The sequence below is a fragment of the Phasianus colchicus genome, chromosome 14 (genome assembly GCF_987193195.1).
Source record: "Phasianus colchicus chromosome 14, bPhaCol1.hap1.1, whole genome shotgun sequence".
Taxonomy (NCBI): Eukaryota; Metazoa; Chordata; class Aves; order Galliformes; family Phasianidae; genus Phasianus; species Phasianus colchicus.
Genome location: NC_143449.1, coordinates 11036000 through 11054598, shown reverse-complemented (window position 1 = coordinate 11054598; position 18599 = coordinate 11036000). Strand labels below are relative to the sequence as shown.

The following is an 18599-nucleotide window of genomic DNA, read 5'->3' as shown; positions in this document are numbered from 1 at the left end:
TAATTAACATAGCAAGACATTTTTAGTATCGTTTCCAAATGATCACCTGGGTTATCCGTTCTTTTGCACCCTGCGGAGAAACCATTTTTGTTAACTTACAAAAATTTCTGCATGTATCATTTGGTTGGGATGTTTCCTTGAAATCTGCAGCAAGTGTATTGAAATGTTTTCATTGATGTGACCACACATCCAAATAGATTCTTCTAAAAGGAGAAGCATTGTGGTGGAGATATCAGCATGTTGTCCCTAAACAGGAGACCATATTTACCACTATATTTACCACTAGCAATTCACAGCTGCACAGTGTCCAGTTCAGTGGTAGCTTTGTCCAAAACCTCACATGTCTCAGTTGGTAATTTGGAGTATATCCAGAGCCATAGCACAGGCAAAGGGATTCCTCCATGTACGGGGTGGGCTCTGCCTACCTGTGCACTAGCATTAGCTTAAGCCAGAATTCTCACTTCATAAAAAGTTAAATACTTACTTTCTGATCTGATAAATACATTTTATTTTTAGCTCCAGAATTCATCCGCTATTCTTTTGTATATATATATTTTCACTGTACTTCTCAAAACATCTCAGAAATCCATATATTTTTCAACCAATCATTATGTGAAATATTTTCTGGTGTTACATCTTTCTTTTCTTTTCTCACCTTAAAAGCACCATTTATGCTAGTTGGAGAACAGTGCTGCCTACCAGAATGTGAAAATAGGTTTCATTCAATTAATGAACTGGAAACAGGAAGACATTACATAGTAAATGAGGTTTACATATGATAATGTTGGATTTGTCATGTAAAAGATTGCTTCCTTTCAGGAAGCTGAAAGGACTAAATTTTGCTTTTGTATGGATTGTACAATGCTAATAAAAAGAGAAGACTGTATGGGAAGTGTAACAATAAACTAAATCTATAATTCTAATGAGTGGGGAAAAAAGGCAATGATATTTTAATACACATGTAGATCAGAATTAGGTGGTAGCACTGAACACTAAAGGCTCAGTTGCAGCTTTGCTATGGACTCCATACATAGAGTAGTGCCTGTTCTATGCCTTGCAGGATGCACATCCCGTGTACATTGGCTGGGATGGGTGTGAAGGAGGAGTTTAAACCCACTGGTTTTGGTCCCATTTCAGTGAGACTAAATGACATCCAGTGACCAGAAATGTAGGAGCTAACCCACTGCTATCTGAAAAACACAAGTGGCACCAGCGTGTGTTAGTACACTGCTGGTCTGCAGGAAGGAGAGGTGGAGAGCTGTGTTTTCTCATGGCATGTCACTGTGTTAGTAAATCCCTGAAATGAACTTTTTTTGGAACAGCTTTGTTCCTTTGTTTCATGCTGAGCTTGTAGACCACTAACACTTGGAAATTCTTTCCTGTAATACAGCTCCCTTACTAGCAATTTTCCATTAATGTTTGATTTTTCTTCTCTAAGTGTAACATTTTACACTTGGCTTTATTGAATTTCATCTTAATTTCAGACTATCATTCCAAACTGTTAATATCTTTTGGATTTTGACCTCCCAAGGGTTCCCACCATCCCAGCTCCTCAACATTGCAAATTTTCTAAATGTAATCTCTTTCCCTTTAACTGAGTCATTATGAAAATATTGAACACAGCTGGAGCAAGGACAGATCCCTGAGGAATCTCATCTTGAATTTCCTCCTGGTTTGACAGTGAACCACTGATAACTGCTCTTTGAGAGCAGTTTTTCAGACAATTGTTCGCTCACCTCACGGTAATTTTATGTAGTTCTAGACCATGTTTTCTTAGTTTTATTATAAGGGTGTTGTGTGAAACAGTATCAAAAAGCTTACTAATAGAAAGATGTATTGCACCTCCTGTCTCCCTTATCCACAAGGCCGGTTATCCTGTCAAAGAGGGAAAAGAAAAGGGAGAGCTTTGTGTGTATGCAACTTTTTTTTAATCAAGCCATTTGAATTATGACCCTTCTAATATTAGATAAATTTTTCAGAAATAACAGACATGCTGGTTTTCTCTAGATTATCTCTGTAAGACACTTTCTTGGATTTGTGCTGTTTTTTTCCCCACATAATCTGGTGATGTGAAATTAAGAATAATGGTTTGAAAGCCACGAGCTGTTATCTGTTCCAAAGACAAAAATTAGGATGGGAGCAACAAGCCTTCCCCCACAATAGTGTTTTCTTCATTTCAGGCTGATCAGTAGGAAGTGGATTTAGAAGTGCTTTAAATTATTTCACATCATTTGCTGGTAATCTAAGCAGTATGTACTGCATGTACCCCAAGTGCTGATTTTTTTTTTTTTAAGCGTAAGAGGAAGAGCAAAAGAACTTTTTATTCTAAGTCATTCTGCAATTTACACATTTTTGTATCAACCCACTTACTAGTGCCATACATAAGTGTTTCCTCTGAACAGATTTAATTTTTAATTTTCCTGAATCAGTGTTAACCAGGAAAAAGGTAATTGTTGTCAAGAGTATTCAAACTGTCAGAATATCATTCAATCTAAAAGCTGTTAGAATCTGTGCAAAAGTAATTACTGAAACTCTATTCAACTGTAATAATAACCTGCCACTGATGACAGCAATTACTGGGGAAAGTGTAATAGAAATCAAAGGCACATTTTTCTCTGACAAGTACATTTCTAACTAAGGTTTACATTGGCTGAATAGTGTTGACAATGATGATGTGCTGTATCACTCTTAATCACGGTTGGCATGATGTTACAGTTTGAACTGCTCACTGTTAGAGGGGGACTAATTGCGTGTTTCATTTGACACTGTCCATGCTTTCTGTACATAGGGATATATATTACAGATGAGCAGGGTTTAAGTGTTGTGCCTCATTGCATGACTCGAATCCTTTTTAACTGTAGGTTACAAGTACTTTTGCATTTAACATAAAGGCTCCAATTAGAATTGGGATGAACCTGTTAGGTCAACTTCTAGTATGTACAAAACAGGGATGGGAAGGAATGGGGTGGCAAAAGTCAGCCCATCTTCTGCTTCCAGCTAATGAAGGTTGTGCAGAGAGAGCCTCGCTCCTGTGTTCTCCTCTCCAGCAGCTCTCTGATCAAAGAGATTTGAGAAGATGACTTGGTGCTTCAAGTGAGCTAGAAATCACTGAAGCAATGTCTGCCATTATTAGTGGTATTAATTGCAATTCCTCTCATCCAGCCATATTCAATCATCAGTCCTTCTCTTCTACTCAGAATCTGAAACCTATGTTGGCACACAGGTGTCAGGAGGAATGATTCCCTTGTGTTGGTGGGGAACTGTGTCAGAAGATGCATACCATAATGCATGCATTATTTTGAGAGGGGTAAGGAAGGGACATTCCCTTTTGGTAGCATTTATTCTTCTAATTATGAATTTTACCCATTTCTTAATCAATAGGAGAGGAGCTTCCTCCAGAATTTTTCTCCATTGTGAGTACTTCCCAAGGACGATACCATTTCAAAATAACCCATCCAAAAAGCTTCATTTTATTAACCTTCATATGTGCCTCCCATAACAGCACCCACTTTGTAGAGCACACTCAAACTCTGCACTTTGGGGTCAACAACATCCTGGATGATCTCTGAGGTCCCTTCCAACCCAAGCCAATCTATGTTTCTAATATTGGGGCAGCTACTGTGTGTGGGTCCCACTCAGTCATTCCCCCAGAAAATCCCAAGACGTGTTAAAGCATCACGCTTCTGCATGTTTTTGCTGTTTTTGTGTCCATCAGCATAAGTATAAAGATAGAAAACATACAGGAGGAGATTGCAGTTCTGGAGTAAAGATAATGAGAGTGTTTTCAGAATAGGCCAATGGTCAGGATGTCATGCAAGAAATTAGGTCCATTGATTTTTTTATTTTTTTTAATAGAGTGGAAGAAATGAAGATAACTGGATGACATTGTGCAATTAATTGCATTTCTATTGTGAGGGTTGTTTTGTCCTTCATATATTTCCACAGTCCATAAACCCACGTTCCCTACAGAGGCTGGCACTCTATTTACATTGTAGGCAGTCAGGCTACCATCACCAAAACTCAGTAGAAAAATTCAATGCGGAATTCAGGTAGAAAGTCAGAAGACAGAAACTGTTCTTTTTAGGCTACTAAGTGGGCTGTATCCATTAAAATTAATCCAATCTGACAGAAGAATCTTTTTATGCCTCCAGAACGCTTCCTAAAGTGGATTTTAGGTGGTACCACATTGCATTCCTGCTATCCCATTTCCCCAATATATTTCTCCACTTTACAGTGTGTCTCAGGAGATTCTTATGACAGTTGTGTTAACTTGAGCACATGCTCATTGGATTGGAGACTTGCTTGGCCCCATCTAGGGAGCTGCAAGGAGGAGTTTGTTGCATCTTTCTGCTTATTGCACTAATTGCCTGTTTATGTTTCTGACAGCCAACACTACCCAATAATTTTTATAAACAAAGGCTCTCTCACAAAATCTACTGTATAAAAGTCACAGCTCCAGAAAACCGAAATGATTTTAAAGGAAACTTGATACTTTCCCTTTTTATTTTTCTATTGATGTTGAACAGTTGCAACAGATTAGGTCTGTTCTGTTCTGTTAACATGTGTTCTGTTAACATGTGGCTCTCTTTTATATAGCATAACAACAATACAGTTCAACTGCAAACGTGTTAAAGCACTTTTAGACTTAATGTACACCTTATTAATTACACTAACTACAAAATGGTGGGGTCTTTGACAATCATCTCTATAAAGTCTTTGGGTTTCTGAAATGATGCACTACCTGAATGAAGGTAGTGCTTTTCTGGTTTAGTGAGCAGTTGCAGGCAGGCGGTGGTGTAACCAGGCGGAGTGTGTATTTATCAGCAGTTGTGCCTCAGTCCTCAGCCGAATTAAAAGGCGTGAGAGTGATTAAACACAAAACCACCCCAGGACCCCCTTTGCCTTTCCATTGCTGCTCTTGCTGACAGCGTGTAAGAAATCCCCATCATCAAGAGATTAGAAATGATTAGCCAGGTCTCCCCCAGATTAGGACTCTGGCTTAAAAAGAAAAGTCAAGTTACTTGCTTTCTTTTCTTTGTCCTTAAAGGTTCATATTTTAATGCTTTTCTCTGAAAATCTGAGGGCCATAACTTTTTTAAAAGTAAAAGCTGAGATTAATAGACATCTTATAAATAACATTGTCTCAAGAGAGCTGAGACTAAGAAAAATAGTAATGATCACAACTTTGATATAGCTATCAAGGCTGACAATGCAGTGTGCTTGCTGGAAAACTGTGAAGTGTCAGCGATAAGGTAGTTTTGAAAAGAGCAGAGAAACCACATTTTAAAACCAAAGCTCTTCTACTCACTCTTCCAGCTCTTTCTCCACCCTTTCTACCTCTGCTCCAGCTCTATTTGGTTTGTTTCATTTCTCCAGTCTTCTCTATTTGCTTTAGCAGCAAAGGAGCAGGTACTTGCCCCTGCCTCAAGAAAAGGCCAAAGACCAAATGTGGCTGGGACAAGCCAGCAGGAAGGTGGGCAGTGGCCAGGTGGTGCTGGTGGTGGGCTGTGGACATGGCTCTTTGCCCACTGGCTTTCTCCCATTCTGTTCCCCAGGCTCTGCGTTGACATCTCAGAATCTCAGCCATACCTCCACAGAAACCAGGAACTGCTATCTGATGATGCTAAGCAACACGGGCTGAAAATCTGCTCAGAAGAGCAAGTGGTGAAGAGCTGTTATTGGAAGCCTTCTTCTCTTACTGCAGTAGTAGACTGAAGAATAAAATAAACAAAAATAATCAATTAAATGGGATGAAAGTGCTTAATGTATGATTAGGCTTCTGGAGATCTAAAGCAAACCAGATCCAATGGAAATGAGATAAGATGTCTTTTGACTAGATTGTGCTAAAGCCAGTAGCCTACTTTCTCATCTTAAATATTTCACTTTGCAGATTGGAGTTAGCCCTGGGGCTTTAGTTTCTGCAGTGATACTCAATCACAAATAATTTTGCTTTTCTACCAAGTCGATGTCGACTCACACTGAACGTGTAACAGGCAGCACTATCTGGCTGAAAGATGTGCTGCTGCCATTGTACCCTGGTGTGACCGCCTCAGATGGATGACCACAGAGGAGATGGTGTCCAGCCCAGTGATGAGATTTCAGTGCATGGCAGTAGGGACAACATCTGCTTTGCATATTTCTACTTGCCTACATAATCATGCAGAGCTTTCTATTGTTCCAGGAGTTATTCAAGCATATAATAGAGTTTCAATGAGTTCAAAGCTCCTGTTTTAGATGGTGTTTTAGTGAGTGGTTTTTCTGCCTCAGCATGGATTAGATTTTTGTTGTGGCTTTTTTTTATATCAGTCCTGTCAGATCCAGAGAAGTACATTTTCGTGATACCTGTTTGTTGAGAAATAATTCTCAGGCCCCAGATGCCTCTTGCACCATACATGGGTCCCGCTTCTGCAGGTGGAGCAGTTATGGGAACTGGGGTTGTTTGGTCTGGAGAAGAGGAGGGTCAGAGAAGACCTTATTGTTCTCTACAACTCCCTGAAAGGAGGTAGCAAGGTGGGCTCTGCCTCTTCTCTCAGGTAACAGTGATAGGTTGAGAGGTGATGGCTTTAAGTTGCACCAGAGGAGGATCAGGTTGGATATTAGGAAAAAATTATTCTCAGAAAGAGTGATAATGCATTGGCACAGGCTGCCCAGAAAGGTGGTGGAGTCACAATTCCTGAGGGTGTTCAAGAAAAGGGCAGGCGTGGCACTGAGGGATGTGGTTAGTGGGCATGGTGGGGGTGGGTTGATGGGTGGACATGGAGATCTTAGAGGTCTTTTCCAGCCTTTATGATTCTGTGATGCGAAAGAAGTTTTGTTTGCAGATGCATAATGACAAATCAAGGAACTCATTCAGTTTTGCTTACGTGACATAATGAGTCCTGGAGAACAGAGCTTTACCTAAAGGATGCTTTCTCCTGAGCTCTGGTGTTACATTCCCACACTTTGTGAAGTTTCTGTTATAATAATCTAATGAAAACAAAATACTGAAAATAATATAGTGTTTCTGGGCCTATGCTGTAGTAGATAATTTTAGTTTAAGTACACAAAGCCTGTGAGACAGGACTGGGAGCACAGCCTTGGTCCCTCCCCTCCCAGCCCAGCAGGGATGCGGTGCGTGCTGGCTTCCAGCTCCTGAACCAGGCTGATTGGGCTGCTTGAGTGACTGGTCCCAGCTACCCCAGCAGATTTATTTATCTATTTATTTATTGCCTGGAGAGAATTGAAGTGCTCATTTGAACTGCTTTGCAAACAGATCAGTTCAAAACCTCCAGCATAGAGGATTTTAATGAGCAGCTGGGGGAGCAACTTCTGCCTGGCAAGGCAGCTTCTGGAGAGGATAACTGTGTGTATCTATAAGATGCTTTAAGAGACTGAACTATCTTTAAATCGTATTAAAAGTGACTTCAGGTATTGCACTGCTTTAAGTCATTTGATTCCTTAAGACTGTGTGGTGCCCACATCTGCCATTAGCACATCTCTTTAATGATCAAGGCTGGACTGTTCAAATGAGCTTAAGGATGTTAACACTCAAATCCCGTGGGCAGCCAGCAGGACAGATTTGAGCACATCAGTCCTGCTTCTTAATTAGATCCCAAAATCTCAAAGTAAAAATCAAGTGATACTTTAAACAATTCTTGTGTAATTGCTGTCTAACTTATTTTTTTTCCTAAGGATTCCAACCGCATTTCAGAATATTACATTGATTCTGCAGCTAACATTAAGCATGTAAATAACCCCAGCTCTCCACAGCAATAATTTCAGCTGCTGTTCAGTCATACCGATACCTCTGGAAGTCAGAGGGATGTTTAAATGTTTTGCTCAGTAGTTCTAACATTGAATGGGTATTTATGTGCTTTGTACCATCAAGACCTCAAAGACATGATCTAAGTAGATGGTTGTCTTCTCCTAATGACCCTGATAACAGAACAGTGTGGGGAAGGTGGTCAGAAAGTGTCAGATACAGTGATGTTTCTGGAGGGTACAGGTATGGATTAGAAAAATTTCTATCTCTTCTACTTTCCTTTTTCAAACACAAGAAAAAGTAATCTCAGCCTTTGCTTCACAAGAGTAGATCACAGAATCACAGAATGGTTTGAGCTGGAAGGGACACTTAAAAGCCATCAGTCCAACTCCCCTGCAATGAGCAGGGACACCTACAGCTACACCAGGTTCTCAGAGCCCTGTCCAGCCTCACCAGGCTGAAAATGAATGAAAGGACTGTTTTCTAAACAAATGCCTGTAAATGTTCAATTTCTGTCTGTACACGTGGTCACACTTGAACAACAACAAAATCAGTCTGGCAGGCAGATGTGCTCTGAGAGCCTTCTCTGCTTTCTCCAAGGGAGAATGTTTAAGAATACAAGTATACTCACCGAGCACTACACAACACACAGTGCTTTATCAGTTGTTGTTGTGTTATACAGCCCATCATTTTACCTTAATACATGTGCAGCAGAAAGCACCTATGTTTTAGAAATCACAAAGCTGTGCTGTTTGTCTCTGGTTTTGTTGTTGGTGTTTTTGTTTGTTTGTTTTTGTTTGTTTATTTGTTTTTAAGTGGGCAGCACACCATTATTGTCAGGGCTTTCTGGTTATATTTAATGCAAGAATGATGCAGGTCCTAAAAAAAAAAAGTCACTTCAGTAGTACTCTACACATGTTTATTCTTGAATATTAAGGCCCAATTTTTATAGCCTTAGCTCAATTTGTAGCTTCATAAAACATCATAAATTGGAGCTTAGCTTTACAGGCAAGCAAGATGATTTGATAAGCATGGGATTGTCCCCAGTACATCAAATAATGTTTCCTCTCTTGGTATCCAGAAGCACTGAGTTATGGCTCAGTAGCCAGCCAAGAAATATAAGAAGCCTCATGCAATTAACTTCTTGCATCTTCTTTCTCCCTTTTTCTTTTTTTCTCCAAGGGAGTAAAAGAAGAAAGTTCTTTTAGCCAGGTATTTTCTTCCAATTTTGCCTCACAGCAGAGTCAGCTAAGTGCAACCTCTTGTCAGCACAATCATTATCCATAATTTACATGCAAGAAGCAACAGAAACTTTTAGAATGAAATGAATGTAAAAACCAGAAACCTCTGCTTGTTCCATCATCCAGCCCTGCAAGTACAGTAGCTGTGTCAGTGACTGTATTAAGAGCTATTAAAATGGCTTTGATGTATTGCAGGGTTTTGGTATGATTTTCTAGGTTTTATTATTCCTCTGACTATCATTTGCTATTTTTAAATGGAATCTACTATTATGGGATACGAGCAGTCTGTCCTTCAGAGGAGACTCAGCACCAATATCCCTTCTGCTCATCTTCAGTGCCTTGTACAGGGGTACGCTAACGATCCCATGGTAGTTCAGTGTCCTAGCCACCATTTATACTATTTATCATCAAAGAAGATTCTGATATTCAAGGTTGTGTGCAGGCATAGGAGCTGCATACATAATGCCTCTGCTGTTTGCTGCCGCAGCCTGAGTGCAACACATGTTTAATGCTATGGATCTCCTCTTCAGAGCTCCCCAACCTCTGGTACTTCATGCTCTGCCCAAGTCAGCAAGAGGTCCAGCGAGTGCTGATCTCCCCAGATCTTTTCCTTGCCCCACACTTGGTCTCTGTGAGCAAGCTGCCCCAGGAGAGGGGAGATCCCACCAGCACAGCCAAGTGCCATGTTTCCAACAAAGAGCTTCTTGAAGGCTGAACCAGGAGCTGTGTGAGAAGTAGGGGTGAGGAAAACAATAAGATTGTTGAAAAGAGAATAGCTTTTAATGAACAGTAAAACATGTATTCCCTCCTTAACAGAGCTGCCTAAAAACTATTGATTTTCCTACCCACAGTTTTCTAATAATAAAAAATTTAAAGTCTTGCTATCATTCCCCAGATCTAGTTTATTTCCAGCTTGAATGAACTCATAAAGTCATGAGTTAGAACTATGGGACTCAGATCTCCAAATTAACAAATTCCTCTTCAAATGGAACAAAGCACGTTGCTCAGCTGCACCCACATCCTGGGGGCTGGTGTTGCTCAGCAAGAAAAACAAATGGAAGCTGATCTCCTCACTTTGGTGTTTGCACCCTCTTTTTTTACTGTTGCATCCAACTTAAAGAGCCCCTCCCTTGCAGATTTATTTTCATCACTCCATTCACAAATAATGACACGTTGCATCCTTTTATCAAAACTAATGACAATAGGTTGTTTTGTTCTTTTCCATCACTCCAGTTAACCTTCCATTGTAACAAATCTGGATGCATGGGGCTCTAGCAGAAATATTGGGGTACCTCACCTGGCAGCTGAGGCAATCCTGCACTTATAGCTGCATTCATTTTTATTATTCATTTGGCTTTTTATTATTATTATTATTATTCCTTTCACCACTCACAAGATGCCACAAAAAGGCCTTTGGCCAAGCTGCTGGTTTTCCTTATGGAAAGGTTATCCAGTGTACTGCTGGCAGTGCCTTTAGGGGGAAATACATAAGTTGGAAATCAAGCTTCCAAAAAACAAACAGCACTTCTGATTAGTATCTCATATTGTTATCCTTCCTGCTTCATTTGTTTTCCAGATGGGCGAAATAAAGGTCAACAACCCTAGGGCAATGATCTGATTTGAAAGAAATGTGATTTCTGAAAGGGAAATTTGCAAAAATAGCCATAACCAAGAAATGAGAAACATTTTAAGAAATTGGCAGTTCAGGCTAATCTTCCATGTAGTTTATCTTTGTGAATTGGTGGTATTTTTACTGTCCATGCAAATGTGCTGATAATCCAGTCCTGATATTTCTCCATCACTCTTAAAATATTTTTTCTTCTAATCTGGATATTATTGTCATCACAATCAAGGAGATAAAGGGGACAATCATGCACTTAGCTAAAGAAGAGGCAAGCTGTAGACTGGCAGAGCCTGGGGTGTGTCTTCCCCTGGGGCTGACCTGCTCGGTCCCACCAACTCCATCCCAAGCTCCCAAAGTACGGGTCATGTCTCCCTCTAGGGGATCCTGCAGAGGATAAACCCCATCTTCTGCTGATAAAGGAGGCTTTAAAGGTGTTGCAAGCCTGATTTTTGGTTGCAATCCTATGTTGCAGGGAAAGGGTGTTGAGATATGTGGGATCTGTAATGTGTGCCCCCATGCAGCTGGTGCCCCAGCAGAGGGAGAGGGGGAGAGTATGGGGATATGGTCACAGTCACCCAAAGCAGAGAGAGTAAAAGAACACCAGACAGAACTTCAGGGGTTTATTTTAGCATTTCGTTGAAACAGAAAACTGGAAGCATGCAGTATGTAAGCAGAACTCATCAAAATGAGCTTTTGATTTGCAGATTAATTTGGCACTTTTGTTGCATTTTTGGGTAGTTTGCACCTTCTGAGCAGCGGACATTTCAATCTGTCTGGTGGGCAGTGGGGATTGCTCCGTGCCACCATAGACCCGGTATTGATCCAAAGCTCTGCAAAGAAAGGAGGTTTAATAAATAAATACAAATCAATGAACTCAATCAAAATAGAAGGGATAGTCTTCCTAGTGGTGCAGAAATGGAAAGTCACTCCATGAAATGTGAGTGACTGCTGGTCTTGTGTGGGAAATCAACTACAGTCCACAAAGACCTTGCTTTAATTAGGACACGCAGAGCTCCATTTCACCTCCTTTAATCACTAAAAACTTATCCTACAGCTTCAGTCAGCTGAGCAAGGGGATGAGTCACCTCCTGCAGAAACTGGAGCTGTGCTACAAAGGAGTGCATCTGGGCTGTAGGTGCTGAGTTTTTGGGTGGCTGGGTTAGGTGCAGCTCAGCTCATATCTCTGAGGATCGCTTCGTGCAGCCGCTCTTGAATAACAAAGAATCCTGTTTGCCACAGCAGTTATTTACATTGAGATGATTTCCCACTGCCTGAGAGTAATTCATCTTTTTTTAAATTATGGTTGTTCAGTCAGCAAAACTGAGGCTTTCTGTAAAGATGTAGTGGTAGCGTTGCTGGTAAATAATCTAACTAATTTTTGAAAAAGCCAAAAACAATTTGGGCACAGTTATTTTTCCATCGACTGCAATGTAAATCAGGAACAGCTCCTGAACACCCAGCTTGCATAGCAAAGTGCATGTGACTCAGGTAACTTGTGAGCCGCTGGCTCCTGCAGGTCATAGAATGTCTTAAGTTGGAGGGGATCTTAAAGCCCATCTGGTTCCAAACCCAGTGCCATGAGCAGGGTTGACAACCACTTGAACATGCTCCCCAGGACCTCATCCAACCTGATCCTGAATGCCTCCACGTCAGCTTCACCGATGCTCTGAAACCAGGATATGTCCGATAGCTGTCAACCCTACATAATAATTCTTACCTGCTTCCTGCATCAAGTCTAAATGAAGAATACAGGTGAAGAAATTAGCTGATATGGGGTGCTGAGGATGTTGTGTCCGTGTCTCTGCTGCAAAATGAAAACCTCTGTTTTAGCGACCCAAAGGGAAAGGCAGAGATGTGCCTTAACAAGATGCTTGTCTCTTTTTTGTCTTTCCCACTGGGAGGTTGACTGTATAGCACTGAATCTTTTCTTCACTTTACCTTCTCTCTGTGTGGATGCTCTGGTTGATGTCCCCTTGCTGTGGCATGGGAGCTCTGATCATGAAGTCTCAACCCAAGTGTCCCTTGAGACAATGTGATGCATTGGAATCATAGAATTATTAAGATAGGAAAAGACCTTTAAGGTTCAACTCATCCCCACCATGCCCACAAAAACAAGTCCCTCAGTGCCGCATCTACACGATTTCTGGACACCTCCAGGGATGGTGACTTCACCATCCTCCTGAGCAAGCTCTTCCAGCACCTGACTACTTTTTTGGATAATTAAATTTTTCCTAACTGGAACCTCCCTTGACAAAATTTGAGTCCAACCTTTCTCATCCTATCCCTGTTACCTGGGAGAAGAGGCCAACTCCCACCTCAGCACAACTTCCATTCAGGGAGTTGTAGACAGCAATAAGTTCTTGCCAGAGCATCCCCTTCTTCAGACTGAACAACTCCAGTTCCCTTACCTGCTAGGTAACCTCCCTATAAGGCTTGTTCCTTTGTTCATTAGGGAATGTTTGAAGGAGACAGCCACAGATCTTGGTGCAGGCAGTAATGAGGGAAAAGTTGTTGAGATAATGGTTTATGCCTGGCAGAGCGGGGGCAGATGAATGAGCAGGTCAGCCTTCACCAGTCAGAATAAGAGGAGATGCAGGGATGTTGTACATCAGAGGTGATATACAACAGGCAGAGAGAATGGTGCTGGTGTCGTGCTGGGGATGTGGTTGGTGGTGGCATCCTGATCAGAATCTTTGTGGAGTTCTAGTCCTCTCACTGCAGAAGATGCTGTGGAGCGGGATTAAAATACTATGTAGGAAGTAATGTTGGTTTTTTTTAAATTATTATTATTTTTATTTATGTAGGGCCTGATGTCATAAAAGGCAAAATATCTAAACTGAGTTTTGAGTAAACTGCTACCTGCAATCGTGCTGCTCTACACTGGGGCTGGGCAAGGTGGGACCTGCACTGGGGACAGGTGATCCCGTGGTCCTGCTGCCCTATGCAATTGCTGGGAGCAGAGCTCCTGGGGCCAGGAGGAGGTGGCCTGAGCCCATACATCGCTAGCGGTGCTTTGTGGCTGCTGCAGGCTCTTTCTCAGATTTTCTGCTGATTATGCTAGTCCAATATTGCAAGGAATGTATGCATAATGGACATAAATCTTGCTATACGAGCCACCAGAGAGGCAAGAAAAACGGTCTCTTTCAAGAATCTACATACAGAAATACATTAAACAACAGCTCTCTGTAGATCAGAAGCTTTGGTTTCGAGTGCAGGTTTGGGGGAATAATGAAGACTAAAATTAGCACTTTGGCAATGTGTTAAGCCTTTTGGGGGGGTTTCACTGGCATATTTTTATAGCCTTAAAGAATAAATGGTGATGATAATAAATTTTTCTAACTTTTTAACTGATCTTCCAAAGGAGACTGCAGAAAGCTTTTTGTGTGCAGTGCTGTACATGGCTAGTGCTGCTCAACTGGGACATCGAGCCAGCACCGTGACTTTCAATGTGCAAAGCATCCATCGAGGCACCCACTACAAAATGGCTGTGATTAATGGCTGCATCACTCATGTGTCTGCATGTGGGTTCATATCAGAGGTATTTGGGAATCATCAGCACAAACGTGGGCAGCCCCCATTTAGCAGGGAGATGCTTTTCAGTGTGGGGAGCCTGTTAATTACATTGCCTATTCCCAACCAGGATGCATGCAGTGTTCCCAGTGACTGGGAGCTGCCAAGTGGTGTTGACAAAGCTCGTTTTAAAACAAAGCCATGAAATGGAATTGTGCTCATTCCTTTCTATGCGTTAGTTATTGCAAAGGGAAGTGTGGCATTATTACAGTGGGTATGAGCCTCTTCCCATTGCACTTCTGTGGCTCTGAATTTATTATACATATTCTCATAAATTATTTTGTTGCTATAGCAATACTTTCTGTGGGCCTAATCCCACTGTTATCATTTATAGAGAGGCCCTTCACTTTGTTCTCTCTGTGCAATGGCGCCTTCACTTTGGCAAATGACCTTCCAAATTGCATCTTTAGGCACTGTTTGCTCTTGCTTTTTGATGTTAATCTGGATTAGGGAATTCTTACTTTGGATTAAAATTGACTTGAATATTCTTAATAAAATAAGTACCAAGAAAACACATTTATAAAACTATAAAATATCATATATGTACATATGTGAGACCTTACTGCTCTCTACAGCTTCCTGAAAGGTGGAGAGGTAGGAGTTGGCCTCTCCTAATGAGTAACAGCAATAGAACAAGAGGAAATGGCCTCAGGTTGTGCCAGGAAAGGGTCAGTTTGTATATTAGGAAAAATTTCTTCTCTGGAAGAGTGGTGAGGCACTGGAACAGGCTGGCCAGGGAGGTGGGGGAGTTGCTATCCCTGAAGGTATCCAAGAAAAGGATAGATGTGACACCGAGGAACATGGTTATTCGTGGTAGGTGGACAGTTGGACTGGATGATCTTAGTGGTCTTTTCCAACATTAATGATTCTAAGATTCTACAATACTATGTATGTGTATCTCTATAATTAAATGGATCTTTTTATACTTTGACATTTCCTGTGTAGAGAGGATGACAGCTGGGGAAAAATACACTGTGTGACAAGAAACTCTGTATATTCCCTATATACAGAATTCTGAGCTCCACTGCCATTATTGCTTCTAAGCACCTAAGAAATGTCCTTCATCAAAAAATGTGCACTTGCCAAATGACATTCCCATTATCCCTGTATATCATTTGATGCAGCCAGACCTCATATGAGATCTCCTGAAGCCTAAAATCTGAAATTTGCAGCTAATTTACCAGCATAGCAAGGTGCAAGGTGTTGCCTATTTGTTGTGATGATACTCCCTGTGAAGGAGCATAGTTTTCCCAGGCCCAGCAAGAGAGCAGAGCAGGATGATTATAGGATGGGATTCAGCAGAGGCAGAGTCATCTGATGGGTTTTGATGGCTTTTACTGTTTCCCCTTGAAGCTGCGGCTGTTCTAACTCATCCTTCTTTCTTTTTCCTCATTTTTTTTTTCTGATGACATGGCAAACATGTTGGTTCCACATTTAAAGGGGTGTTTTTTTCACACTGTGCATGGACCAAGCATCTGCTGTCCCTCATGCTGAGTCTTTGCAACTCATAGCAATCCTTTACTCTGTGGTTCACAGAGCAGTGATGGATTACAAGATTGAAATGTCAATAGATAATTATGATTGTGTATGTGTAAGAAACTTAGGCTCAAGGCAAAAAATTAATGTTTGCTTTGTATTAATACTCATTAAATAATGTTCTTCAATATTAATTTTTAAATGAACAAATTTGAGAATAAGACCAGGCCTCTGGGTGATCTTTCTTTAATGACCTTAAAGAGTAGTTATAATACTGGATATATTGCCACAAACATGAAGAATCATGGAAGATTAATAACTAAAACTCAAGTTGTTGAGCAGCTGAAAGGGCAACAAAGGGCTGGATTCCTGTACTGTTATTTTAAATAAAAGCATTTGCATCAGCAATTGCCTCATAGAAAGCAAATGGATGAGCTCTGTATGAGGATCAATGTTGAAAATATGAGAGGAAAGTCTTTTCCCTGTGCAGAAGTGCTGTTCTGGGTGGGTGCTAGGGGTTAGGCTTGCTGAGAGTACCATGCACTTGAATTCTGTCCAATAGCTGATGTCTTTTCTCTCTTTAAATGTTATTGCATACGTATGTTATCTATGTACCTGAACAGTCCACAGAAATTTTTTCTTTTTTTTTTTTTTTTTTTTTTTTTAGCAAGAAGTAGCTTTCCTTTTCAAGAGACTCAGTTGGGATTATCCTGTCATTATTTTCAGTCTTTGTTTTTGTTCACATTCCATAACAAGTAATCCTAGACTAAAATCTACTTGATGCTAATATACAGCAGTCCATCATTTTTTTCTGAAACTGCTTTCAATAAATCATTTCACTGTGTTCCATATAGCAGAGAACTCTGCTTTTCTAAAATGGTGCAGTTCCTTACAGTGTGGTCAACTCATGTGCAGTGTCCTTGTATCTTTCTGTAAGGCATGAAATCCTCTGGAGCCACCATGGCTTTCTCCAGAGATATCAAATCTCTGTGGTTTCAAAACTCTGTTATTTAAATTTTTGAGATGTTCCTGCTATGTATGAAGAACACCATTTTGATGTACTCTCTTAATCAGAGCGCTCTATCATTGATATCTATAGTGATAATTTCTCCCTAGCTACGTGACTAATGAAGATTTTGACCAGTTTCTGGATTTTTTCTTTTCCTCCCACCCCCAAGTGATGTCTGCTTTCAGTTCTTCTCCTGTGATCTGTAAAGATATTTTTGTCTACACTTGAAGCACTGAACAAAAATATGGATCTTTGGGGAGGCTTTTCTCATATGAACTTGTTTCTCTTCTAGTCAAAAGTATCCTAAAATGTGGATATTTTATGTAAAATTTAAATATCATTTTAGTTTGGAAACAAGCAAAACCCCTAAGCAGGTACATTAACACTTTAGAGGAATTATTATATTGGTGTTAATTTCTTTCATTTTATCATGACATTTGGGTGTTAAATATATGAGTGAGGGAGATGAGAGGAACAAATCCCTTTTGAGGGCTGGAGAACAGTAGGGATGAAGAGGAGTCTTTGTAACTTGTGTTTCTGAAATCCCACACATGAAATATCATAATGACCCCAAACTCATTTTGTGTTGGAGCATACAGGTTAGAGGAAATATAGATAACAATTATCTCTGTTAGGCTACCAAAATACAGATATCTCACAGCTTTTTAGTTGTGGATTCTGGAGGTCTACATTTAATGTCTGGGATTTAGCATCATTAATTTCATAGCAGAGTTTATCACTGAAAGCATTAATTTTCCTCAGAAGCAAAAAACAGGAGAGTACTGCGTTCATACCTGAAGTTATTTTCTGAAATTTCACTCTGTGTTTGCTCAGGCTCCCATGAAACCTGACCTCATCTCCACCTCCATCAGGTATCTCAATCAGATTTTAGTAAACTCAGTGCTGTGAATTGTCTTTCTAGAATAAGATTTGCAAACGTGCATTTCTGGTAGATATTTTACCAATCTTTCTTCATAATGAATGTTACTTGTGTTAAATACTAATTTGGGGTGACCAATTAATTTTTATCATGGCCATATAACCAAACCAAGATCATTTTTTGTTGTTTATTTCCCTAAGTATCAAATCAATTTTACGATTTGAGCAGGAAAAAAACTGATTTAGGTTAGAGGAAATATAGATAACAATTATCTCTGTTAGGCTACCAAAATACAGATATCTCACAGCTTTTTAGTTGTGGATTCTGGAGGTCTACATTTAATGTCTCGGATTTAGCATCATTAATTTCATAGCAGAGTTTATCACTAAAAGCATTAATTTTCCTCAGAATGCAAGAGGCAGATTTTTCTGGGTGAACAGTCATCAGTATGTGCTGTTGGTAACGGAACAGCCCTATGTTGGTGTGGGGGCACTGGGAATCTTACTGCTTCTCAGAGTCACTGGATGTGTTTCAGTTCATGTCCCATTAGCAGTGCCTGCTGTCACCTTGCCCTGGCTGGCCTGCTCCAGCTGCAGGGAATCTCACACTGCACTGAATTCTGGAACAGCAGATGAACATCACTCAACACAGGTGACGCCATCACAGAATAGCATGCCTTGATCTAATCCTCTGCTCCGAGTGTTATCTAATCTCTAGCAGCAAATACATGTTATCTTTGAAAGGCAAATCAGCTTTCTCATCCACCAGCCAAAGCATGCTTTGGGCGAAATGGTGCTACTAGCTCATGCCATTTTGTTGTTCGGAAAGGCTCTACCATCACTGGCAAGTCAATCTCACTATGTGAAGTGCTCTTCTTTGGGACTTCCAACAAAAAGAATCCTTTGTTCTCCTTGCTCTCCTGTTTTTTTCCAGGTACCTGTTGATGCTCTCTGTTGACCATGAAATCAATACACTTTGAGCAGGACAAGGAGCATGTCTCAGGCATGATGCGTGCTCTGCACTCAGTCCCAGTCATGTGCTACATCTGCTTCCTGAAG

At 40.6% G+C, this 18599-nt stretch overlaps 1 long non-coding RNA gene across 1 annotated transcript; it reads right to left on the bottom strand.

Moving 5' to 3' along the window:
- Nucleotides 1–11230: 11230 nt before the first annotated feature.
- LOC149916014 (uncharacterized) lies at nucleotides 11231–18135 on the bottom strand. Its single transcript, XR_016471229.1, has 4 exons — nucleotides 18047–18135; nucleotides 17456–17579; nucleotides 12324–12410; nucleotides 11231–11436 (listed from the first exon to the last, which is right to left on the bottom strand). It is a non-coding gene; the product is annotated as an uncharacterized LOC149916014 (long non-coding RNA).
- Nucleotides 18136–18599: the final 464 nt, after the last annotated feature.